Raw genomic sequence first — 26,097 nt, forward strand, 5'->3', positions numbered from 1 at the left:
GCACTACTGATTTGTATACTGATTTGTATACTGGTGGGAATAGCTAACAGGCATGAAAATTGGATTTATTTAAGGTGATTTAGATTGTACCAGTTGCGCCACTCTACCAGGAAGACAATGAAGCAAGAAAAAAAATAGTTTCCCTATTCAACTACAATTCATTTTCCTTATTTATTTGAGATACCCTTTTTTTAGTAACTAGATGCAGAACTGGCAAGTTCCATTTATATATCTATTTTGACATAGAAAAATATTGATAACTTTTAAATGATCATGAAAACTTTATTTTTTCATTAACTTGAAGAAATAAAGTCAAACTACCAAAACCATTCCACTGTTTCCAGGTGCCATGTTTTCTTCTGCATTGGATTTTATATGTTATTTCCAGTGCTTTTTTCTAAAAAAAAAAAAAAAAAAAATGCTGGAACTCACACACGTCATACAACCCGCCTTGCCTACCCTACAAGGTTCCATCCAAAAAAGGTGCTGGAACTCCATTCTGGGCGTTCTATGAGAAAAAAAGCCTTGGTTATTTCCACAACCAAAGTTCAGAAAACTAAATAGCCTTGTTTGTATAGTATGCCAATTTTAGCAATAGAAGCTAAATCAATTTCTGTACTTCCAAAACTGAATATTGTCTAAAAAAAAATTACGCGAAATTAGCCATTCTCTGGCGATCTTTTCTCAGCACATGATAACATACAAAACGTTTCACGCAATAGATACCTCCACTTTGTGGCCGAGTGGCTAATTTCCTATTTTTGGGAAATGCCCTTCATTAGAAAAACCAAAGACACGAAGTATTGTGAAACATTTTGCATTTTGTCTGTTGTTGAGGGCTAGAGAATAGCTAATTTAGTGCAGTTTTCTTTTAACAAATATGTATTTTTTATTTATTTAAAACTTACAGTATATGGCCTCCCATCGTGTAACCAACTATTTTTCTCCGCTCTTCAGAAAGTTCCATCTGCCACTAGAGAGCAGTGTGGCAACAGAGTAACTTTTCTCTTTTAAGAAGATTCAAACTCTGTCTTTGGAGTTTTGTAGTTGTATGAGATCTCTAAAACCTTTACTTTTTTTAGTTAAGTTGCTATTGTCTTCACATTGGTAGCATAATAAAGCATAGGAGTGATGGAAGATAAGAGTTAAAACAGAATGATGGGGAATAGACTTATTAATTCTGTTCAGGAAGCATTCTTAAGACAGACTGCTGAAAAAACATTCCAGCCCTGAGCATATGCTAACAAATGAAGCAGAACAAACACACCATTGTAAGAGGAAAGCACAACAAATAATAGTTCCTCTCATTAAGTGAAAAGTGCAAGTTTTCACCATTGATCAAGCACTGCCTAAACAAGAAGCCAAGTGGTCTAGATCATGTCTAGAGGACAAGGTGTCCTTTAGATGTGTTGGACTGTAACTCCATTATACCCAGCCAGAGTGGAAGGGTTGTATTAAACCTATGAAAAATAATAATGTCCTTCCCAAAAACAGAGTTGTTTTAATATAGTTTCAAGTTACGCTCCGCTCTTAAGCAGTGAAACATGTCAAGCCCAAGAGGAGGGTGTGAAAAGAGCACAATGTGCTCCTGCAGTAGAAGCCTGCAGTTCCTTTTATAGAGCGTCCATAGTATTTTGTTTATGACATTTCTGTCCCATGCTCAGAATCTAATGCACAAAGCCATGCTTTAGCCACTGACCTGAACTCAAAAATGATCTCACTGGCTAATTATGGGTTCAGTTTCAGTGAACAAAGATTTGCAGCAAAGTTCTTGCCTATGTTTAAAAAGATGACAAGCAGGATAAAGGTGGGTGGGTATGACTGAAAACTGACACACTTATTGAAAATGGATTGTGATTTATCAGCTGATACTGGCAGAAGAAAGAACTTCAGGTTAAAATAAGAAAAGATACTCTGGTGCCCTCTGGATGTTTTTGGAAGATACTCCATTTGCCATTGGCTGTACTAGTTGAGGTTAATGGGAATTAGTCCAATGTGTCTTTGGCACAATGTTGCCTGTCTCTGCATTAAAAGATTGACAATAGCTTCAGGAAAGTAACTATCGGGAAGAGGAGAATAGCACTGGTATTTCCCCTAGCAAATGGTTTGCTTATATACTTATTTACTTTATATTATTTATTTACTTATTTATTTGTCTGAAATGGTATAGGTTTCCTACTTGAGGAGGGAATTGGAATAGAAGACCTCCAAGGCCCCTTTGTTATTCTGGTATTGTGTTATTTACCAAGTTATTTTTATAATGCATGTATACGTGGTCTTTTTGCTGAGTCAGCTGAGAATTTCAAAACAAGATTCACAAGGGGGAAAATCACACATGTATTCTGTGTTATCACATTCAAGCATGTACCTCTGAAAAGCCCCACCTCCCAGAGAAGGTAAATACTTGTACATAATCTTAAGAAAATCAGTCTCATACAAAAGATACTTGTCTTCTCAATTGCTCTCTCTCTCCAGTATGCACATAATTCTGGTTACCAAAGTTATTTGGAGTCATCTGTTGTATCTTTTCCCCAGAGTGGGGGAGGCAGCTGCAAGTGAAGTAACCCTCAGCACCACATCACTTATCTCCTACTACATACCAGTCTTTGCTGATAACAACAATTAAAGCTAGCACAAATGAGAGGCAGGGTGCTGGCCTCTCCAGGAGTATCAATACTCTGCACTATTTCTGGAATTATGTAAAGAGAGATATAAATAACCAGAGGCTCTGAAGTGATGGCAACTGGGGACATTTGTATTCCAGCCTGGGAGGCAGTTGTGCTGGCATTTCCTTGAGCTTACAGGTTTTAGAACAAGAAACAAAATGGATGCTCACATGAACAATTCAAGATAAGGAGAAATCAGCCTGAAAGTAAGTGAGGTCATAAGCAGTGCATTGAGCTTCTATGTAGGACAATAGGGGAACCAACATCAGGAGACAAGACATGACTGATTTCGTCCTTGTTGGAACTTTTCAAATCCTCTATTGGGAACTAAACTCAGACCATCACACTTTAGATGGTTATATACTGTATATTAGCTTTTCTAGATATCCCTTCCTGCATTTGCTAAGCAACAGGATATGAAAAACTCCAAAAACGAATAGACTATATAGCCTTGTACTGTACATAACCTTGCCCAAAATGCTGGGAATAAAAGGCACAGCTTGGGAAGAATATGCAATGTGCAGTGCATCCCCACACTGAGGAATCACAATTTGTATAGCAATCCCCCATAGTTAACCATTTCCTACCATATGTACTCAGTGCATCCTTGCTAGGGGCTTATCAATAGTAACATTAATCTCATGGAAGTTTTTCCACAAGCTTTATATTCCTGAATAAGCAAATTTAAAAAAAAAACTGTTGCTGGATAAGTTTCTGGTCTCCCCAGCAGCCAAAACAAAAATTACCATCCAAGACCCAGAGCACAGCAGCTACATGGAAAGTGATGATTCAGCAACAGGCCATTTGGAGTCCTAAAAGTCAAAGATTCCACATCCATGCACTTTAAAATGTTCACATAGGTTTTCTTCAATTTCACCATTGAAAACACCACTTTTATGCCGATATATTTGGTCCAGCTTTTACCTGCATCAGTCATAGGCTAGTCACAAAATGGATGGTCTACTATGACAATACAGCCTCCTCAAATGTAAGTGGGATACAAGAAAGTATACAAATGCACCCACAGATAAGCAACACTAAAAAGCAGAAAAAAGTAATTGATTTTTTCCATTATGAGATATTTTTCTGCTTGGGGCGAAGGAGGATTAGATGCTACCCTACCCAACTCCACTCAACACAGGTTTTTAAATTGGTAGGGGAAGGCACTTCCATATTTACCCAACTTAGTTATAAACACAAACTAAATAAAATTAGTACAAATACTGTTTCTTTGTCCTGCCCTAGAATTACCTCCAAATCTGTATTCTTATGCTGTCTGTCTTCAGCTGTTGAGTTGATTTATTTCTGAGTTATTTGTGTCATATCTAAAAGGACAATAACATTTTGCATTGCTTCTGGGGCCAAACTCCTGCTTCAGCCCATCTTGTGGCTCTAGGGCAGTGGTTCTCAACCTTTTCAATGCCGCGACCCCCAACTGGTCGTAAGTCGAGGACTACTCAGCCGGTCATAAGTCGAGGACTACTCAACCGGTCGTAAGTCGAGGACTTTCCCTGCCCAGGAACGCCGCGCATGCATGGTGCCGCCCCCTGCGCCGGCCGAGGTGTAGCTGGCAAGGGGCAGCGACAGCTCAGGGTGACCAACGGCTGGGCCACCAGCTGGCCCAGCCCAAGGGAGGTAAGGCACCTGCCGGGCCCCACGCACGCCAGCAACCCTCCCTGCACCTGCCGGCCTCCCACCCCTGGCCCTCTTTTACTTACATTTTTAGTAGTTGCTCAGCAGGGAGGGGTGGAAACTTCCAGACAGCTCGCCTTCGCTGCAGACAACTTGCAGCACCGTTTGCAGAATGGGACTTTTGGCGGGCTCAGCAGGGCAGAGACAGCCTGGACAATTCCTATTGGCTTTTGAAAGCCAATAGAATTAGACTCTATTCAAGAGAGTCTATTCTATTGGCTTTCAAAAGCCAATAGAATAAAAGGGAGTAGCACAGCTAAGGAAAAGGGGAAAAAAATGGTGGACTGCATTGTTTGGCGACCCCCGTGAAATGGTCGTTTGACCCCAAATGGGGTTGCAACCCACAGGTTGAAAACCGCTGCTCTAGGGCTTCAGCAGATACTGCATTTAATTCACATGTCATTAAAGATGACAGACAACTTGAGATCAGCCCATCACTGCTGATTCTAACTTACAGTTTGAATTGAGTTGGATTGTATTGACTCATCACTGATCTTTGCAATGGTTACCTGTATTGTACAGTAGCACAGTGCAAGAGAGCTGAGTGAAACTAACAAACACTTCTGCTTCCCTCTTTTCTTTACTGGGAGGAGCAAAAATGCAAAGCACCAGTGTACTAATTGTTGTTTTTCCTTGTTTTGTGGCGGGGGAGGTGTGGTTGCAAAATAACTGCCATACTATTTTGCTAGCCATTGTAATTTATCACAGGAATATAACCCCCCCCAAAGAATGGCTGCGCTATGCAAATAGCTTTGCAATTCCTCCTTTATAGAAGTTGCATGGGGAGTGGGAGGTGTTTGTTGCAACCAGCCTAGAAATCCATACATATTTGAGGAACATGGGGTGGGGGCTTGCAATTTATTATTACTTTTTCACTTTTAGGGAAAGAGTGAGAAACTTATTCCCTTGACAGGACTGGCAGAAGTTTGAGGCAAGCTATTGGCTGAATTACATTTTTTGCACTCTCTCTCCTTTGATCAGCTGGAGGGAGAACACTGACTGGTTTGTGGTGTTCCCTGTCAAATCTCTATTCCAAAGTCAACAGGAGTAAACAGAACAATGTAGGCAGTTTCAAAACAGTTTAAAGGAACTGGGGGAAACCAATGATACCATATGGAAAAGCCATGAATCTTATTTCAATACTAGTGATGAGATGACATCTTCCACTTACTAGAGGGCAGCGGAATAATTTATGATAAATAAGGTAGTTTATCTGATACACATCACTTAGTCTTTCAACACTTTGCTGCTGTGTGCTCACTGGTTTGCCTGGCACCTGCTTTCAAACCCCTCAAAATGTTGCAATGCAGTAATGACAGTTTTAATAGACATTACATGAGCAGAGGGAAGCAGGTACACAGCTTGTTCAAGTGATTAGGTGCAGTTGCCTCTTCAGTCACTGGATTTTCCCAATGGATTGAAATGAACAAAGGAATCTGGGTTGGTTGAGTCAAGTTGACAGCAAGCAAATATTGTTGCTGGTTGCTGACTTGACTCAACCTGCAATAGAAGGGCCAGTGTTTTTGGAGGGGGGGAAAGAGAAAGAGGATTGTCACCACAATTTCTCCTTTCTACAGTATCCACTTCCTGAAAGCTTTGGTAGATAAGACAGAGCTCAATTGTTATCCTTTTAGACAAAGAAGGTACCAGGTAAAAGTCTCTGCAGACTGTTTTCTGCAGAGTGTTCCTGAAAAGTCCCTTTTCCCTAGTCATCATCCCCTTGTCTAAGATGACTCATCTAAGAACTCTAAGTAAGTATTTTATTTTTGGAGGCAGCAGATCATTTTTTAAATCAATCCTTGTATTATAAATTAGATTCTCTTTTGGCACAAAGTGTGTGAGCTGAAGGATTCTTCCTAATTTGTGTATGTATACGTGCGTATATGCAGTGTAAATACCATTGTCCGAATATTAGAAATGAGTAAACTTTGAACAAAGTCAGAATAAGAAGTAAGTAGCTGATGCATTAATCAGCTTTTGGGTTGTAACTCCTTCTTCCCAGGAGGGCTAAAGTTTCTTCCTTCTCAGAAAGTTGGTGGGTCAGATTGTCTGTGCTTAAGTCCACCTAGTAGTTAGTTGATGTTGGTAAAAGATCTGGCAAATTATTAACTTATCTATAAAACATACTGAGAAGGTGCAGCCTAGGAAAGTAACAAGTGCATCTACACAAGTTTTTTTATTATTATTATTAAGAGGACCAGGCAGAGAAAGGAGCTGTAGAAGAGACCCTGAAAATAAGTTGGAAGAGCATCTGCGCTGAAGAGGAGCTACCGGTAGAACATTCCAGAAAAATGGAATGCCTCTGTTGCTATTCTTCTTCTCCTTTTTCATAACAAATGCTGGAGCTTATTTCTCCCAACTAATGTCAACTACCTTAATGTTATCTTCTATGGGTTCTTATCTTTCTTCCACATTACTATTGGCAAGGCAAAGAATCCTTAACTGCCCAAGTATTTTCATCAGCAACTCTAGGTTTTTATAATGGTTCAGTGCTTGACACCAAGATCCTCTTGCAGTAAAGGTTACATTATTTTTTCCTATAACTTCCCCTCCCCTCCCCAACTTATATGGTGGCATACAATATTAATAAAGTTCAGATATTCAGAAGCAAAGGGAAAGAGCAGATGCCATTGTACTGTTTGCCTTGATCAACTGAGATTTATTTTATTATATAAAAGTACTTCAGCACTTGCAATCTTCACAGCTATACGAAAAAGAAATAGTACAGAGTAGATAGGAAACATTTTAAATGAAAGCTGATTGGAACATAATGTCAAATGGGACATGGGGAACTCTGGGACTTGAAAGCCAAATGGCTTAAAGTTGCCAACACTGAGAAATACATACTGGTATAAAACAAGACTTATCTGTATGGATCAGTTTGGGGGTTGATTGCAGTTGTCTACTATAGCTTTCCTTAGTCTGGCACCCTTGCTTGAAAATCTGAACAAAATACTCTTCTGAAATCACATTTCATGCACAACATAAGTGAACTGTCTGTAGGTGGTAATTCAGGAAGAAGGGGTAAAGATGATGAGCATCACAGTCATTTACTGCTTTTCTCCCTCGTTCCCTTCTTTCTTCTTTTATATTTCATCTTCTCTTGCTGTATGTATTTAATTATTGTTTTGAGCTGAGGAAAAATTCTGATCACAGTCTGAATGTTAGGGCTTCACTAACGAATACCTTCTTAGTTCCAGTCAAATGTTTTATTTTGTCATTCATGCTAAAGCTATCTTCCAGTTTGAACAGGTGCATTGATTCAGCCCTCAAATCTACTTTTGTTTTGCACATAACTTATTATATACACAATGGCCCTTAATGTTTTTAAGGGAGGAGTACCACCAGGCTTATCTGAGCTCTGCAGAACAATGTTGGTTGCCTCCCTCAGACTTGTCAATATGCACCATAGCAAGAGATGCTTTTAGGAATTCCCATGCACAAACTGGAAAAGTACGAGTATTAATAAAACCTCACCTTAGAATGTGGTATTTTTAAATCACAGGTTATAGTTGCCTAGAGCTTTTGCCAAACAAATGGGGAAAGGAAAGTATTTCAGATATGAAGTAATAAATTTTCTTTGTTGTCTCCAGTTATTGTTATGAGATAAAAGAGAAGAGTTATTTCTGTATTTTTAAAAACATTCATAGCTCTACAGCTCTCTTCCCCCAAAGGTCTCCCAATACAAGGTTGACGTGCAATTAATAAAATTAAATAGCTTCTGTTAGCAGGCTTGAAAACAAAAAGAGATGTCACAGAATATTTATTTCTGTATGGCCTCCAAGAACCTGAAATAGCTTTGAAGCACTACCCTTTCCCCATGTTATGTTCACAATAACAACCCAGTGTGGTAGTTTAGGCTGAGACAGAAATATTGGTCTGAAGGTCATCAGCAAGCTCTATGGCTGACTGGAGATGGGAACAAATGCATTCAGAAAAGATTTTCCCTCCAGCTTTCTCTATTCATTTTGTTGAATGAAAATTTGTTTCAGCTTTTTTTATCTCAGAAGAAAAGGGAATGATGATAAATGCTTGTAAGTGAAATGTGGTATTTTTATGCACAATTTAATTAGAAGATAACCAAAAGGATGCTCTGTTCTTCATTTTACAATCATTTTTCCAGCTCTCTGCAGTACATGTGGCTTCTCGGTTCTCTTCCTTCAGGGCAGGGCGGGGGAAAACACTTTCCATTGGATTTTTCAGATTGGGAAATGTAGGCAGCCAGAAAAACTTCAGTGATGGAAAGATTTAGCCCTTTTCCCACAAACCTTAGCATTCAATAATGGACATGTTTTTAATGTTTTGAGCAATGGGTTAATGTGAATGCATTGCCTTATTACAGGCATCAATAGGCGTTGGGTACAAACTATGATCTCTTGAAAATTATGAAACATGTGCCATGATATCATGATGCAAACTGCAGCTTTTCCTTCTTGCATCCTGATGTCAGATTCCAGCATAAGGATTCGTGTTTATTTGCTCCCCACGTGCAGCACCTTAACTCTGATGGGTGCCTCCTCTTGTAAAATGTATTTAGTGCAAGTGGATCAACTGTTTCTTCTACTTAATAATAAGTGGAATTTTAAATCCCCTGTACACATTGAATCCAAATTCTGATTAGTGTTAACCAGAAACAGAAGTCATTTGCTATTCATATATTACACTTAATCAAAGGAGTGACTGAACAGAAGAAGCCTGGAACAGGGAATCAAATATACCAGTATGTTCTCACATTAATCAGATGGAATGCTTTAATGTGTTGTGTAAACAGACTCATAGAATATTACAAAATAATATATCATCATGGTGCACACTGTACTACAATGAAGATCATATCATTAACATAGCAATTATGATTATCCCATTTTTTTCCACAATCCTTTGTAAATAGTCTGTGTCTGCTCTGAACTTAATCTGCTATAATTTATAAGGGCCCCTAGTATTAACATAGGATATACACACAATTAAAATGTCCATACAGCACAAAATTAAAATATCCATATATGTTATAATATATATATGTATATTTAAATGATACAATATTTTTTAAAAAATTAAAATCAATTAATAGATAACTGAAACCCTTGTACAATCATACAACAGCACAACTAGATAAATATTCATGGAAAAGATGATAGAGTCTGGCTTTTTTTTTTTTTTTTTTTTTTTGCCCTATTCTCTTCTTCAAATATTTCCAGAGCATCTTCTAAGAATTAGGACACTCTCTGGGTCCCATTGCTTTTTTCAAATCTCTTTTAAAAGTTAGTTTTCTGCATCTCAGTTTATTGCTATCTTTTTGGTGTTGTTTGCTTTTGAAAAAAATAATTTTCTCATTGCATTAACATATTTTCTTAGACCTGAGGTATTTCTTTAAAAATGTTCTAAGTTTGGGGAAAAAATATGCATAATGAATTTAATTTATCACTGGTAGCCTTTTCTGGGCAAGATATGCCTTATTTCAGTGACACTTGCAATGTTTTCGTCTAGAATGGAATTTGTTTATTTATTTGTTAAATTTATTTGCTGTCTATCTTGCAGTGGGGCTATTCTAGGCAACTTACAACAATAAAAAAGAAGAAATGAAAAGAGTGTAAGCAAAGCTGAAGTAAAACAATAGAACAATAAAATAAACAATGAAAAAAAAAGCAAGAATACATCAATATGATAAGATGGATAACATGGATGCCTGTGATGTTCTCTCTGAGGATCTATCCTTGAAGATACATGTAGACTGGAATAATATTGGTGCCTGTAGGACTTTTTATGTATTTACGTGCCAGCTGAACAGGGTTCATGATTAGGCTTACCATACTTCCAAGAAAATGAAAGCAAGAAAAAGGTACTGTTCAGTGGGCTTGCCCAGGCAAAGGAAATTGCCAGTTTTAATGGCTAAACCAGCAATCACCCAGATCATCTGATAAAACCTGATTCATTTCCGTCCTCACATGGCTGCTGGTTTTCAGCAGAAAAAGGAATATGTTGTGACTATGCTCATGCTCTCTCTTTCCAGGTCTGTGCAACCCTATTTTCTGGAATGTTTTTGTCAAGTGTCTACACTGCCTGCACTGGAGTGCAAAACTAGGAGATACTGTAAACCAAACTGGGGTCATTTCCTGTCTAATTTATATTGCTGATATTGGACTGGTTCCAAATCATTGTGGGTTTTGAAAACTGAAAACTCCACACAGGGAGTTATATGGCCCATGAATGACAGCCATCAGATGCATACAAAGCTTGTGCTGCAGTGGCTCTCCCTCTGTTGAATATTCTTCTCAGAGCAATGTCTGTGGGCTTATAAAAAAGTCCTGCATTTTTAAAAATAAAATTCTTAACTTTTGAATGAGTTCTATGTATTGTATAGAGCACTTTTAGCTGCTGCTCTTATTTTAATTTCTTGGTTTCACTGATTTATTAAACACCATGGCAGACAGCCAGAGATACACTCTGGCATGAACTACCGGTATGTATCTCATAGAGCTTAAAATCCCAAATCAGAGAAGGACCTTTACCTTGGCTCTTTTATGACTTGTGGCTGGCTCAGGAATTCTGGGAGTTGAAGTCCATGAGTCATAAAAGAGCCAAGGTTGCCTACCCCTGCCTTAGCCCAATTAGTAAGGCTCTCCCTTCAGCACTTTTGGCTGGAAGATACAAAAAACCCCCACCAAACTCATTACCAATATATATCCTTGTGACTCTGTAGAAACTACAGAAACTATTGCCAGTTTCATACTAAACCATGAAACACACTAATTATCCCATTCCAAAACAGGATACAACAATCAACAGTATAAGCAATTTCTACTTTCTGACATCAACCCTGAGATAACACACATGGTTGCCAAATTTTATGTGGCGGCATGCAAAATCAGGTAAAGAATAATTAAGAGCAATTGAACCTGTCTGAGTAATGGCTACAATAGTCAGAAATCGCTTAGGCTGAGCATTAACGATTGGCCTTGGGCTATACATGCCATGTCAGCTATTGTACTATGTTTTTCTCAGATATGACGGGTTGGTAAGAGAAATTATAATTTTTAAATCCCTTTTGGATAATTTTAGTTTTTATTTTCGAATACATTTGTGTGTGTGTGTGTGTGTGTGTGTGTGTGTGTGTATTATATTTGTATTTTATACCACTTCAAAGTTTATATTATCCAAATAGATAATATTATCCAAATAGATAATTTTAATTTGTTTTCTCTTTGTTGTATATAAGTAGCCTGAGCAAACTCTTTAGCATATTTTACTTTACTTTTGTCTTTTACCCATTTTTTTTTTCTGATTGTACTTTTCTTAAATATCCTGACACTATCAATTTAGTTTTGGATATTTTGGATAGTTTAATATCAATTCTCTTGTGATGGTTAATGACTGCAATAAAATTAAGTAATAAAGATTTATTAAATAATATTACATAACATTAATATAAGTTGATTATTAAAAATGTACTAGATATATCCCCATCTCTCTTTTGGGTGGTGGTTGCATTCACATAACTCTTCTAATTTATCACAATAACTTTCTGATAATAAATAGGCTGAGAGACTGTATTACTTCCTGATCCTAATGCAAGAGTCACTTTGCGCTAGTTGATCATGTTATTGTTTAGCTGTTCTATTAGTCAGGTTGCTGTCCATGTTGGAAGGGTGAAAAACTATTAAGTAAACAGTAATTATAATAAATATTGATAATAGTTATATAATATGTATGTTGCAAAATGATCTTTACAGCATATAGATCAGATTCAGCAGAAAGCAAAAACAAGTTTATTACCTCTTGCTCTGTTTGAGTCAACAGAATCAGTGATGGGAGTGAGGTTGAGGGAAAGATTTGCAACTTTCTATTTTTTTATCCTCTTTTGATTGCCTAATGCAGTATAAATTACTTTGGTATTCTACTTATAAATTAGGTGCACAATCACACACAGGAAAATATGCCGGAATGCCTTCTGAGCGTTCTATGACAAAAAAAGCCCTGACTACTTCTGTTCCAATCATTGAGTGAGGGAGCGGGACAGTACAGAGATGTGATAGTCATCAGACATTTGTGGCTAATTTCACACCAAATGCATAACCACTCAATGAAACAACTGGCAGTTATACAGCATATTAAATGTAGTTTTAAGTCTTGCTTTTAGCAGTAAACCTAACTTATTTAATTTATTTAGGCTTCAGGGCATTGTACAAACTAAAAAATGGATTAATTCAACAGTCATGTGAATGCAGCCACAGTGTTCCTTACATCAAGGGCCTTTCTCATCAACATTTAAAGTATTCTCCTCTTGCTAGTTCAAAATAGAAGCCTTTCCAAGATGTTTCATGTGATTCTCCTTTCTGTATACAAATATAAAAACACACAGCTAGCCCAAGACATAAACAATCCAGACATATCAATATACATATATGTATGTCTCTTAGAAGCAAGTCCTATTTAATTCTATGAGTCATAAAGCATATTCATCTATACCTCTGATTGGAACTTGAAGATGCTGTACCTCTAAGTCAGGGGTTCCCAACCAGGGGTGCGAGACGACATTCCAGGGAGTGCGAAAACTTGGGTTTTCAAAATTATAGTATATATGCATAATTCGTTGCTGTTATTTCAACCTTTTGTAAGGGATGCAAGAATATATCAGAAGCATTCCAGGGGTGCTGGGTATAGAAAAGATTGGGAACCACTGATCTAAGTGGAATTGAATTGTTTAAAGAATTGTTCTTTAAAGATAGGATGTGATGATACTTTTTCCCTTTCCCAGGCTATAACTGAGGACCCCTAACTTTGTGTTTATTTGATCTAATGTTAAAAAGATGTTTTCCAACTCCTCTTGACACATACTTTCTATGGGTGTGATTCCAGGGGCTTCATTAGAGGTATGGTTGTGGTGGTGGTGCCCAGGGGCTGCAATTTGCCCAACTTCTATTGACTGCTTCTGGCTATGGTGTGCACATTTTGGTTTATGCTGCTGGATAGATGTACCACCAGGAATGGTGTAGCAGAAGCAAAATCCTTAGAGAGAGTAATAAAGTGATATAGAAATGATAGATAGATAGATAGACAGACAGATAGATAGATAGATAGATAGAAGAAAGCTCATTAAAAATGGGAGAGATCACTAGTTACCTAAAAGGTGACAACTATGATGGTCAAGCAGTCAACATGAAAGTCACTGGCAGAGGAGTAGGAATGCAAGACCTGTGATTTGCAGCCTCCCATAGCTCAGGTCTAGTCTACCATGCCATAAAGAGAGCAATTGCTGGCTTTTTTTCTTGCCTGATGGCAGAACTGCTTGTGGGAGGAAGATGCATTCAGCATTTACTGTTCCTTAACTTGCCCCACATGCTCTGGCTTATTGCTGAAGTTAAATAGAAACTGACTATAGGGCGAGAGAACATTCAGCTGCTTTTATATTTTGTGTGATCTCAGAGAAGGTAAACGCATTCAGCTGGTTGTCTGGATGAGCTCATAATCTCATAATCTCCACTCAGGCGTGCTAAAATATGATTTAGCTTGTTTATCCAAGATTCTTATAGCATTCCTGCTATAAGTGTGATTAGTTTGACATAATAAAATCCCATTACTGTCAAGAGCTGAACATTATTTCCCATCATTAATTGTGAAGGCAGATTAAATGAAATAATCTGTGGGGTTAAAACAGGGGCTGCATAACTTGTGCTTTTCACTAGACCTCAGATGTGGCACCCAGAATACTTTCAAAATTATAATTTCTTGCAAGTCAACAGAATATTAGGAAAAAATTATATAAAAATGGTTTTAACTCTATCTATATGCCAGCAGGATAATGTTCCAAAACTTGAAAGAACAGGATCAAGTTTGATATGGGGAAAGAAGCCAGAAAAAGAAAAGTTGAAAAAGATCAAGCCAGAGGTGGTGCAGAATATCATTTCAAAGAAAATTCTCTTCTCCGTGGGAGAGACAGTTGAGCAGCAGCTGAGAACGATATAGACTGTTCCATTCCAAGCCTCTCCCTCTTGGTCTCATAACTGTTAGTGGAGAGTACATAGCCCACCTTGTGCTTCTTAGTGCACACATACATACAAGCATTCAATATGAGGCAACAAAAAAAAGATACTCTTGCAAATATGTAGTAGGTTATATCATTATAAGAAAATATGAGCACTTTCTTTGCGGGGATTTTTGTAGATCATGTGTGGTGTCTCATTCTGAACAGAATAAAAAACTTACTTTTATTCAGAAATGATACTACTGGACTACATAATTTTAATTAGATTTTCTTTGGTCATTTTCTTGCATTGCTATTATTTATATCAACCAATTGTCTTTTTATCTGGTGCACTTAGATTCATTCTCTCCCCCCCCCCTTTTGTGACCTGCTTTGGAACATTTCTGGTATTGAGATCAAACAACAACAACAACAACAATAATAATAGTAAAGTTGGAAGGGACCTTGGAGGTCATCTAGTCCAACCCCCTGCTCAGGCAGGAAACCCTATACCATTTCGGACAAATGGCTGTCCAGTCTCTTCTTAAAAACCCCCAGTATTGGAGCATTCACCGCTTCTGGAGGCAGGTTGTTCCACTGGTTAATTGTTCTGTCAGGAAGTTTCTCCTTAGTTCTAGGTTGCTTCTCTCCTTGCTTAGTTTCCACACGTTGCTTCTTGTCCTGCCTTCAGGAGCCTTGGAAAATAGCTTGACACCTCTTCTTTCTGGCAGCTCCTGAGATATTGGAACACTGCTATCATGTCCCCCCTTGTCCTTATCTTCATTAAACTAGTCATACCCAATTCCAGCAGCCGTTCCTTTTATGCTTTAGCCTCCAGTTCCCTAATCATCTTTGTTTCTCTTCTCTGTACTCTTTCTATTCCAAGTGTGGCCTTACCAAGGCATTGTAAAGTGATATTAACACTTCACGTGATCTTGATTCTATCCCTCTGTTAAATCAGCCTAGCACTGTGCTGGCCTTTTTGGCAGCTGCAGCACACTGCTGGCTCAGATTTAGGTGATTGTTCATTAGGACTCCGAGGTCCCTCTCACAGTTATTACTATTGAGCAAGGTACTCCCTACTATATCTGTGCATTTGGTTTTTCTTGCCTAAATGTAGAGCCTTACTTTTTTCACAACTGAATTTCATTTTGTTAGATAGTGCCCAGTCTGTCCAGATCCTTCTGTATCTTAAGCATGTCTTCTGGAGTGTTGGTTATTCCTGCCACCTTGGTGTTGTCTGCAAATTTGATGAATTCCCCTTCTATCCCCTCGTCCAAATTGTTGATAAAGATGTTGAAGAGCACTGGGCCCAGAACAGAGCCCTGGGGCACCCCACTACACACTTCCCTCCATGTAGATGCGATTCCATTGAGGACCACACACTGAGTACGGCCAATCAGCCAGCTACGGATCCATCTGGTGGTGGTGCTGTCTACCCCACATTTTTCTATCTTGTCAAGTAATAGGTTGTGATCTACTTTATCAAATGCCTTACTGAAGTCCAAGTAAATTATGTCCACAGCATTCCTCTGATCCACTAATTTTGTCACTTGGTCAAAGAATGCAATAAGATTTGCCTGGCATGATCTATTTTTGACAAACCCATGTTGACTTTTAGTAATGACTTTGTTTGCCTCTAGGTGTTCGCTGATTCGTTGTTTGATTATCTTTTCCAGGATCTTCCCAGGTATTGAGGTCAGGCTGATAGTTCTGTAATTTCCTGGGTCCATTTTTTTCCCTTTTTTGTAGATGGGAACTACATTCGCTCTATTCCAGTCCTCTGGTAGTTCCCCAGTGCTCCAGGATCTTTGAAAAATATAGTTCAGTGGTTCTGAGATCATATCTGCCAGTTCCATGAGAACCTTGGGGTGTAATCCATCTAGTCCTGGCGATTTGAACTCGTCTAGGCTGGACAAGTGCTCACTTACCATTTTCTTGCCTATCTTAACTTGTGTTTCTATTCTGTTTTTTATGGCACTATTTTTGATAGGTTGGTCTGTTTTTTCCCTTTGTATAAAGACAGATGCAAAAAACGAGTTAAATAGTTCTGCTTTCTCCCTGTTGCTTGTCACCTTCTTGCCACTTTCACCCACTAATGGACCAATCGTTTCCTTCACTTTTTTCTTGTTTTTTACATATTGAAAAAAGCTTTTTTTGTTATTTTTGACTTTGGTCGCAAGCCTAATTCATTTTGAGCCTTGGCTTTCCTCACTTCATCTTTGGAGGCTCAGGCTATTTGCTGATATTCTGACTTAGTTATGTGCCCCTCTTTCCACTTTCTATACTTGTCCTTTTTATCTTTCAATTTGTCAGAGTTCTTTATGCAGCCATGCTGGTTCCTTTTGAGAGCTGTTATTTTTCCTCTTTGTTGGTATTGTGCTAGCCTGGCCTTTTATTATCTCATTTTTCAAAATTTCCCAAGCTTCTTCAGTTGTTTCCCCCTTGAGGATTCTCATCCATGGAATCCTTCCCAAGCCCTAAGTTTATTGAAATTAGCTCTCTTAAAGTCCAAGACTCTAGTTTGACTGTGTTCTATTGCTTGTGCTTCCATAATTTTGAATTCCAATATTGCATGATCACTTCCTCCCAGGGTTCCTATGATTTTTTACATCTCAGAAACCCATTTTTTTTTTTTGCAAAAACAAAAAGTTTCATGAAATGGTATGACTGTCTTTCAAGAAAGATATATGAAAGGTGTACTTTTCAAAGTACATGTTATGGATTAATCCTGAAAAAGTATGATTTCAGTTTAAGAATCTCAAAGTCATGTACATTAAAAAGTCACTATGTGTGAGTTGGGAGGGCTATATAAATCTGTTAATAAATACATTAATTAATTAAAAAGGAAGCTAAATCCAATGTTATTTATTCAGGGAGACTCTTTTCCACCTCCATGTATATCATTTCAAAATCTGTGACAAAGAGCCTTCAAAAGTCCTAAGTAGGTCTGGGAGAAAAGCACAAAAAAGAAAGTAGAGAAATTTACAGTGTGGTAATACAGTTATTTTATTGGATAGAAGTCATTCAGTGCAGGCCAAAGATCCCATCATTAAAACATAATTTTCACTGTAAATTATCTTAGGCCATACAAAGCTGAAGGCCAGTTCAAACAAATCAGAAGGCTAATAAAAATACTGATGTAAAGGAAGATATTTGAATAATATTTATTCCAAGTGGAGGAAAAGAAAAATTTCTACTACAGAAAATACTGAAATCACTTCAGATTAAAAGTATATAAATTCACAAATAAAATAACATAATGAAAAAAGTTAAGATTTTTAATTACATTTTTATTAGTGATCTTGTTATCTACAAATATGTCATACATATAGCGGTCTAGCAAGAATTCTAAAAATTCCTTATTAAATTCAAAGTCTCACTGTTTTTCTATGTGCATATTAATACAAAAGGGTAAGATTTCTGCACTGTCACCTCTACCACCTGAGACACTTTGACCCCTTCTTGTGGCTGACCCTGACACTAAAGAAAGATAGCTCCCAGGGCTGAAGTTATTTCTATGCCAATTTATTACCTGGAATACTTTTCTTGCTGTAAATTCCAAGTTTAATCAGAACTTGGGAGAGAATTTTAGCTCTTTCTTTCCCTTTCCCATCTTTATTTGTCTCCTGACACGAGAATGGTCCGCAGTTTCCCAGAAGAGTAAAAAAAAAAAAAAAAAAAATATCCACCTGGAGAATCAGTGTATGAGAACTTTTACTTTTGCTTTATACTAAAATGAGGATCTCTGTTCAGAAATATCTTGCCTGAGATAAGAGGATGTATACAGCAACTGTCCATCTTGTAAATGCCAGGTGGCATCCCAACACATGCATGTAAAAGAGAGAACATTTTACAGCTTCATGACTGTTTTATTCTAACACTGACATCTCTAATTATGATTTATTGGACCACATCTAAAATATACTTTTCAAAATGTTAAAATGTTAGGATTACATTACATGAATATCTGGGAGTAAATACCTTTGAATCTCATGTTATTGGTATGATTACACATTATTTACAAGTTCCTTATATAATTACATTCCATTATTGATACTTTTCAAATGATTTTTTAAAAATATATTGGATAATTTTTCATTGCTATCAGTTGCTTTTATCACATATATTTGGAAAAATAAAATGAAATATATTTGAACAAAATAAATTTGGGATAGATGACTGGAATGAAATAAATTGTAGATACCAGCTTCTACCTTCCCAGTGCCACTATCACAATAATTTTACTTTACATTAGCTTGGAATCTTAATATTACAAACATCTCGCAACCAGAGAGGTAAAGAAAGTACAGTAGGGATTTTCAAACTTTTTCAGTACATGGAACTTGTTAGTTAAAAAATAAAAAAACCACAGAAGCCCTGATCAACAGGCAAAGCTGCACAATAGAAAATTGGTTGTGTCTATATTATATGAAGAAGTTTGAGTGTGCATTGCTTTTAGTTGCTCATGAAATTCCATTAAGCTTTCATAGTAGTTTGTAACATAATCCACTCAAGCAGTCATTTAAGAGAAGCAGATTTTTATGTTATGCAAATGAGACACTGTTGTTTCTTTAGAAGAAAAGCTGAGTACCAGTAATTTTAATATATGCATAATTAGTAATAGTAAATGGTGCAGAAAACTATCATTATTATTTGGTATAAGAATTGCTTCTTGAGGACATTATCCACAAAAATATATATATTAATTAGTTATGTACCTAATTCCTTATCTGGAACTTTATTAGGTTCATGGCCCAACATACTCAAGGTATAATCTAAGAGTATATAATCCCAGCAGGGTCATCCAAATATATAATCCCAGCACGGTCATATAAGACATGAAGGTCATCCCAGCTGTCTAGCTAAAGCAAGCAGACATCTATATTGGCAGCAGTGATATAGGAAGATGCTGGAGGTGAGAGATCTGTTTAATAATAACAGTAATGGACAATTTCATGTTGTTCAGGAAAAGTCAATGGTAAACCACTCTGTATTTTACCAAGAAAACCATATGAATGAACAATATATTGTAAATCTATGTGTTGCTAAGAACTGACATTGACTTAATGGTACATAATTAATCAGTCAATTAGGACTTCCCCTCAATCATGACAGGCACAGTACTAATAAATCTATATTTTCATTTAAAAAGAGTTGGGGGAAAAAGAACTGTATGTTCTATCAAGTTTAAACTATTTGCATCCTCTTGGCACAACAGAATAGATGAGTTCCTTGACAACCAATCGTCATTCAAAAGTCATATAGAGAATTTAACACAAACGACAATAGTAGGATAAGACCTAATTAAAAGATCAACTCCTGAGTAAGTGCAATTAGGTTGCAAAAGAGTTTTATTTTAATAACAGAATGCATGTAATCTACTGAAAAGATAGAATTTGTGTTTTTTTGACTTCTGTTCTTGATGAGACTGGGACCCTAGGTGTATGGTTGAGCACCTACCATAGTTATGCTAAGTGGGCTGATTGGTTTAATCCAGGGGTAGGCAACCCAAAACACTTAAAGAGCCACTTGGACCCGTTTCCCACCAAAAACAAAACACTGGGAGCCGCAAAACCCTTTTGATATCTAAAATGAAGATAACACTGCATATATCCTTTTTTATCTTTATTATAGGTGTGTGTGTTTGTGTGTGGGGGGTATTTGTGTGTGTGTATGTGTGTGTGTGTATATATATGTATATGTATGTATGTATATATATATATATATATATATATATATATATATATATATATATACACACACACACACACACACATACATACACACACACAGGTTAAAAAAAGGATATATGCAATGTTATCTTCATTTTAGATGTCAAAAGGGTCTCTCTCTCTCTCTCTCTCTCTCCTCTCTCTCTTTCTCCCCCCCCCCTCTCCTATCTGCTGCTCGCCTGGCAAGCTTCAAGCTGTTGTCCAACAAGATCAGGGGTAGACAACCTCTTCTCTTTTATGACTCATGGACTTCAACTCCCAGAATTCCTGAGTCAGCCTAGCTGGGCTAGCTAGCTCTCTCCTGCCCTTCCTGCTTCCTGCAGAGACGCAGCAAAGGGAGGAGCTCCGCCCAGTAAGCTTTTCAGCTCCTCGGAGAACATGTGAGTACACTCTCTTTTACACATACACACACACACAACACACACACACACACACACACAGAGAGATTGAAGCATGGAAGCGCAATTGCCTCTCTCTGTCTCTCTCTCTCTGCAAAGGCAGAAGAGGCTGGGAGCCACAGGGGAAGGCTCAAAGAGCCGCATGCGGCTCCAGAGCCGCAGGTTGCCGACCTGTGGTTTAATCTCAGTTGCTTTAATTGTTAGTTATGGTGTTTTTATTATTGGCCCTATGTATGAGATGGGTGGCCATATAAATTGAATAAATAAATACACTCTACATAGACCTGCCCTTGAAGAGCATTTGGAAGCTAGTTCAAAATATGGCAGCATGCTCAATATTCAGTGCACCACATATAAGTCATCCCAAGTTGTTTCAAATAGAAATGGGTGGCAAGTAAATTTAATAAATGAATGTAATAATATGACATTGCTGCTACATGAGCTACACTGGCTATTAGTGGGCTTCCGGATGCAATTCAAGGCACTGGTAATCATCCTGAAAGTCCTACATGGCACAGGAGATTGCCTATCTTTGGTGTTTTTAGTCTGCCCCACCAGATCAGTAAAGCAGCATCACCTGATGGGGCAAAGAAAGCATGCCTTCTCTGTCATGGTGTCTGCCTTATGAAAGAAACTCCAGCCTGAGTTTCAGTCCCAACTCTATAGGCTTTTTGAAAGGCCTTGACCTTGGTTTCCCCCTAGGGCTGGGATGTTAGTAGAGGCTGTTATTGTGGTTAGGATATATTTTTTTTTAGGGCCTCTACTAAATTCTATTAACTGATTTAGTTGTTTATTGTGTTTTTATCTTTGGTTTGCTGCCTAGAGTTTTGACTGGATGGGCAGCTCTATAAATTTGGTTAATAATAAATAAACACATGGATTTAAACCAAAGTTCATATCATAAGTACATTATTGTTCAAGACGATACATTTTTTTCCTGCTACAATTTAATTGAAGCTCAAAATAATTTAATCTGAACTATTATTGTACAAGTTGGATGAGTACAATCTATATAACTTTAACTAATCACTGAGTTCAACGGGGCTAACTCTCAGGTAAATGAGTACAAGAATACAGTCAACAATAGCAATCTTATGATCAGAAATAAATCTTGAATAAAATGGAGTGTCAAATAAATGAACATAGAACTGCATCTTAATTATATACTGTACTCCATGGGACAAATTCCTGTCTTCCCCAATCTTGTTTATATTGGATTTTAACATCAAACATTCCCAGTCACCTGAAAAGATATAAAAATGGGGAGGATGTTCTTGCTAAAATTTAAAACAAAGCAAAATTACTATTTGTTCCCCATGTTCCCTAGGAATGACATTGCAATATAAATAAAAAATACTTTTTTAAAATTTAAATGTTGCAATAGGAAGTCACATATTTTTGTTTTAAATAGTTTCAGAGCTAGAAGTTTTTCAAGTACCAATGTTAAATATCCAGTTTAATTTTATTGGCTTTTCTTCAGCTGTAGGTAAATAATCATGTTACAAGAGAAGAGGGAATTCTAGGTCAAGGGAACAAGCCATAATAATGCAATGTGGTCAGTGACAACTGGATGCTAGAGCTGGGCAATGTGAGGAGTTTTTTTTAGTTCATACAATAGCAAGGCTGTTGAATGAAATGACATATTTTATATAATTTACCGACTTCAAGTGATTAGTGATGACTTTTAGAAAAAAATCCCGTTTAAATTTCAAAAGGAATGAAGAGATCTGAAAAAAATACACTATATAAATTACGAATTGAATTTACAAGATTACATACTGCCCCTCCATAACTTTCTTTCCCAGCTTAACCATTTATTCAATCAAGGACGTGTTCATTCATTAAAAAGAGTGTAAGCATCCCTGTTCTTCCTAGCAACATAAGCATCGCCCCTTATGCCCACTGAGTTGCTGCTGTATATGTGCAGGAAGGCACGTATCTCAGATTTTGCAGCCCACCTTCTGGGAAGGCGTCCTTTGAAAGAGAGAATCCCAGCTTTGCTTAATCATCCAAAGGGAGGGCTGAGTGCAACCGACCGTAGAACCGCGGGCTTTTGTGAGGAAGGCTGAACGTGCCCTCCCGCACATGCACCAGGCCTGCTGTTTTCCCCGCCCCCAAAGCCTAGTCTACGTCCATTTCCACCCAGGGGCCTCCTGTCACCATGCGAAAAGCTCAGAAACCACCAGCGCAACATGGATGGGTGAAGGCAGCGCCGCCTTCCTATTGGCTTAAACGTTTTCCGCCTCGGCTTTTCATTGGGCGGAACGCGAACTCCACGAGTCGAGCACGCTCTCCCCGGACTGACACCTCCATTCTCGCGCTAATCTCTGGACAACGGAAAGGAGGCGGCTTTTGAGGAACCAATGAAAGCGGGAGGGGGCGGAGCCTGGGGCCGGACCTCAAACCAAGAGGGCAGGGGCGAGTTGGTAAACAAGCTCCGCGCCTCGTGGTGCCACGGGGCGGGTGTCGGGGTAGCAGGCAGTCGGGGTAGGGAGCGGTACCGAGGTGAGCTAAACGTTGGTGACATACGGCGCGGCCTTGCACCCCTATGGAACAGCTGGGAAGGCCTCTAATCTCTGCCCGCCTCCCGTTAGCCTCTGTAGTGCATCCATCAGCCCTGTGGGCGGCCTGGTGTATTCGGCCAAGGGGAAAATGGTGTCCCGCAGCGGGGAAAGAGGGAAGAGTGAGTGTGGCCGCGGTCGCGCGCTGGGAAGAGCGTCTCTTCACCGACGTTGCCAATGCCGACTCTAGCAAAGTGGTCGTCAGCTGTGCCTGCGGGGGAGGCGGAAAAAATGTTCTGCGAATTACTGCTTCTGTCGCGCTGTGCGTGAGAGAGGGGACGGGGTTCCGGGAAATAAGAATAGGGCTGCGCTGATACCACCGCTGAAAGGTAGCTAACGTGGGGCAGTCTTTTACGGCCCTTGAGATGTGTTGGATTCTTAAGTCCCATCGACCCCAGCCGTCTTGAGCCTTCAGGGAAAGTTCTAGTATAATCCGTCTGGAGGGCGCTGGGTGGGTAAGGCTGCCCACTGGATCGTAAGAGTTTTCCTTAAGGCGCAATATTAATTACGGAATCGGATTGATAATATTTCCATCTATACTACGTTGTGAGTCAAGAACGTGATTGTTCTTGGTTAATTACCACGGGGTGGCAAAATTGGAGCTTGCTCTAGAGGCGGCGTTGAGAAGCTACAGCAGAAGGGGGGAGGCGTGATAACCTTCGTGGGTTTTTTTTTCCGCCTGGGCGGCAGTTGCAGCTCTTTACTGCTCTCTGCCTTATATTTATTTATGCCCACTACCCCACGCTCGTTTGCTCACTCCCGCTGCTGAATTTTAATGTAAAATGTTTGATATTAGTATATTTTGCTTCCATAGGAAATCAAATGAAATCCTGTTTCAGCATTTTATGCTAACAAGTAAACCCTTAAGAATTGGCAAAGGTTTAAAAAAGCAGCGACTAGATTTTGAGCGGTTGTGGCAGTAAATTAAGTTGGTGGGGAATATTCACTCAGAAAACTGTCTTTTGAAAATAGTCTTTTTTTTTTAAAGTCCCACACTGTAGGGCAAATTATCGCAATGGAAAAAATGTGTTCCATATGTGTGTGCTTTTCTCATTTTGGGTTGATCTTTCATTTTATTTTTGATATGCAAATTTTATCTTTTTTTTCCTTCTGATCCTGTGAAAATTATTTAAAAAGATTTTGCATGATATGATTTTGTGTGGAATCTGCCTTGATGTGCTTAGAGTCTCAGAATAGTGTAGGTAGGTAGGTTGTGCTATTTGTGCCATTGTAATAATTCTCTTTTCTGTCTACCCCATTGGTCTTTTTCTTCTGAGACTATGTGGCTTCAAAAAGAGCAACATTATCCCAAAAAATTGTCAAAATAGTAAAATCAGTTCTAAAAAATGAAATAACATTTAGATTTCTGTCATAAATTTAGTCTAAAAACATAACACTTTTTAAAGAGATAAGTTGTAGTTTGTCATTTAAGATTGATGGGCAATATTTGAATGAAGTTTAATGTTTTGTGGGTATGGAAGCCATTGTGGCCAGGGCACAAATACTCAGTGAAATAAGGCTACATTGCAGAGATTGGTTTTCAATTTTGTTTAGAAGATTGGAATTTTTACTTTTTAAAAAATTATTAATAGTTTTATTGCTCAGTTGTGTTCACACCCAACTGCTGAATGATGGGTGAAATCAGTGCTCCAAATTCTTAATCTTTCCATTCAGTGCTCATAAATTTAACTCTTAACAGAAAAAATGTTGCAAGTCTGTTGTTGAATGTTGGTGCTTTGGTCACAGAGGAATTCTAGGACTGCAGGCTGGTCACTCCTAGATTAAATCATTGTACTTAATTATATTCATAAAAGCTAGCAGTGAATGATAAAATTATATATTTTAAATGAGTTACTATAATTAGTGACTGCTTATTAAAAACACTCATTAATCCCTGACTCCAGATGTGCAAGGAAACATAAACTACTAAAAATTCCAGCACAGATTTAAATGTTTGAGTAGCTTTGTTGGTCAGGCTAAAAAATTGTAGGTGCCTCTTGCATCCAAAATGGTAGCATATAGAAATCTGCCTGGTTGGACTCCTTTTGTGGAAGATTTCTCTTTACTTAAGCGATTTGAGATTATTTTCTAACAATATATTTTTGGAAGTAAATAATATGTTGTACTGTCCTAGCTTTTGGTTACATATTAATGGAAAAATAAAAAGGAGCTTGGTTACTGTTTTCTAGGAAAAGACACACCCCCCAAATAGGTACCAATTTTCAGAAACATATGGCATCCTTAATCTTACGACTAACTGTAAGTTTTTAGCTTTCATGAAAGCTAAAAAATGTTTGTTAGTCTTGTTGAACAATAACAGCTGACCTTAAAAAAATCAAATTCAAGAATTCAAATTTTTGTGGTGTTTCTAACTAAGATATTCATTCATTAGCTAAAATAGCCAAATAACATCCCTTATGTTCATCTTAGACTTATACCTAAATACTACAGTTGGGATAAATGTTCATTTTGTACTGTTATTTTCCCCAACAAGTTATTGGCTAGCTGCCATTGAAGATGAACCTCTGATAGAGCTGTTTTAATGCAGCAAAATAATTCAAAAAGTATAGGGGAATCAGAAAATGTTATTTGTGTCAGTGCAAGAAAAAGATATAATGGCTTTGAAATACATGGCTTTAATACTGCAATTTGTATTTACAAATTAGCAAAGGATGAATGTAATAAAGCTAATCTTGCCAGGCTTGTACAAACACGGACCATGTTCATTTGACTCACCAGCATTGAGAGCAATGATCCTTGTGACTTTGAAAACTAAAATAAATCATATCTGCAGAACTTTATCTTAACACTGGTATTATACACGAATTAAGAAAAACATGACCTTGGAAAGCCCTTAAAAACAAAACTGCTGGTATTTGGTGAAGGGAGGACTTTCCAAGAACAGTTGTATACATGCAGGTGGTGATGGGATATATTTTCATATCATGACAGTATAAAGAAGTGAAGTTTTCATTTTTTTTTAGTCTTGTTAAGAATTATAGAGAATAAAAATGGCAAAATATGGAATGGTGGTTTTTTAAAAAAAATAATTTCCTGTTCTCTTTCCTGAGTTTTGCTGACTAA

At 37.9% G+C, this 26,097-nt stretch overlaps 1 protein-coding gene across 2 annotated transcripts in view; it reads left to right on the forward strand.

The window, feature by feature from the left end:
* The first annotated feature begins 22,819 nt into the window (after positions 1-22,819).
* COQ8A (coenzyme Q8A) overlaps positions 22,820-26,097 on the forward strand; it is a 48,562-nt gene continuing 45,284 nt past the window's right edge. The window contains exon 1 of one of the 2 annotated variants that reach the window (XM_039341742.1): positions 22,820-22,957. The gene's annotated coding sequence lies outside the window, so the exon portion shown is untranslated. The remainder of the gene's footprint in view (positions 22,958-26,097) is intronic. The other variant, XM_039341743.1, reaches the window with a different exon arrangement.

This window comes from Crotalus tigris, unplaced genomic scaffold (genome assembly GCF_016545835.1).
Source record: "Crotalus tigris isolate CLP2741 ecotype Arizona unplaced genomic scaffold, ASM1654583v1 scf7180000017771.5222438, whole genome shotgun sequence".
NCBI classification, from domain to species: domain Eukaryota; kingdom Metazoa; phylum Chordata; class Lepidosauria; order Squamata; family Viperidae; genus Crotalus; species Crotalus tigris.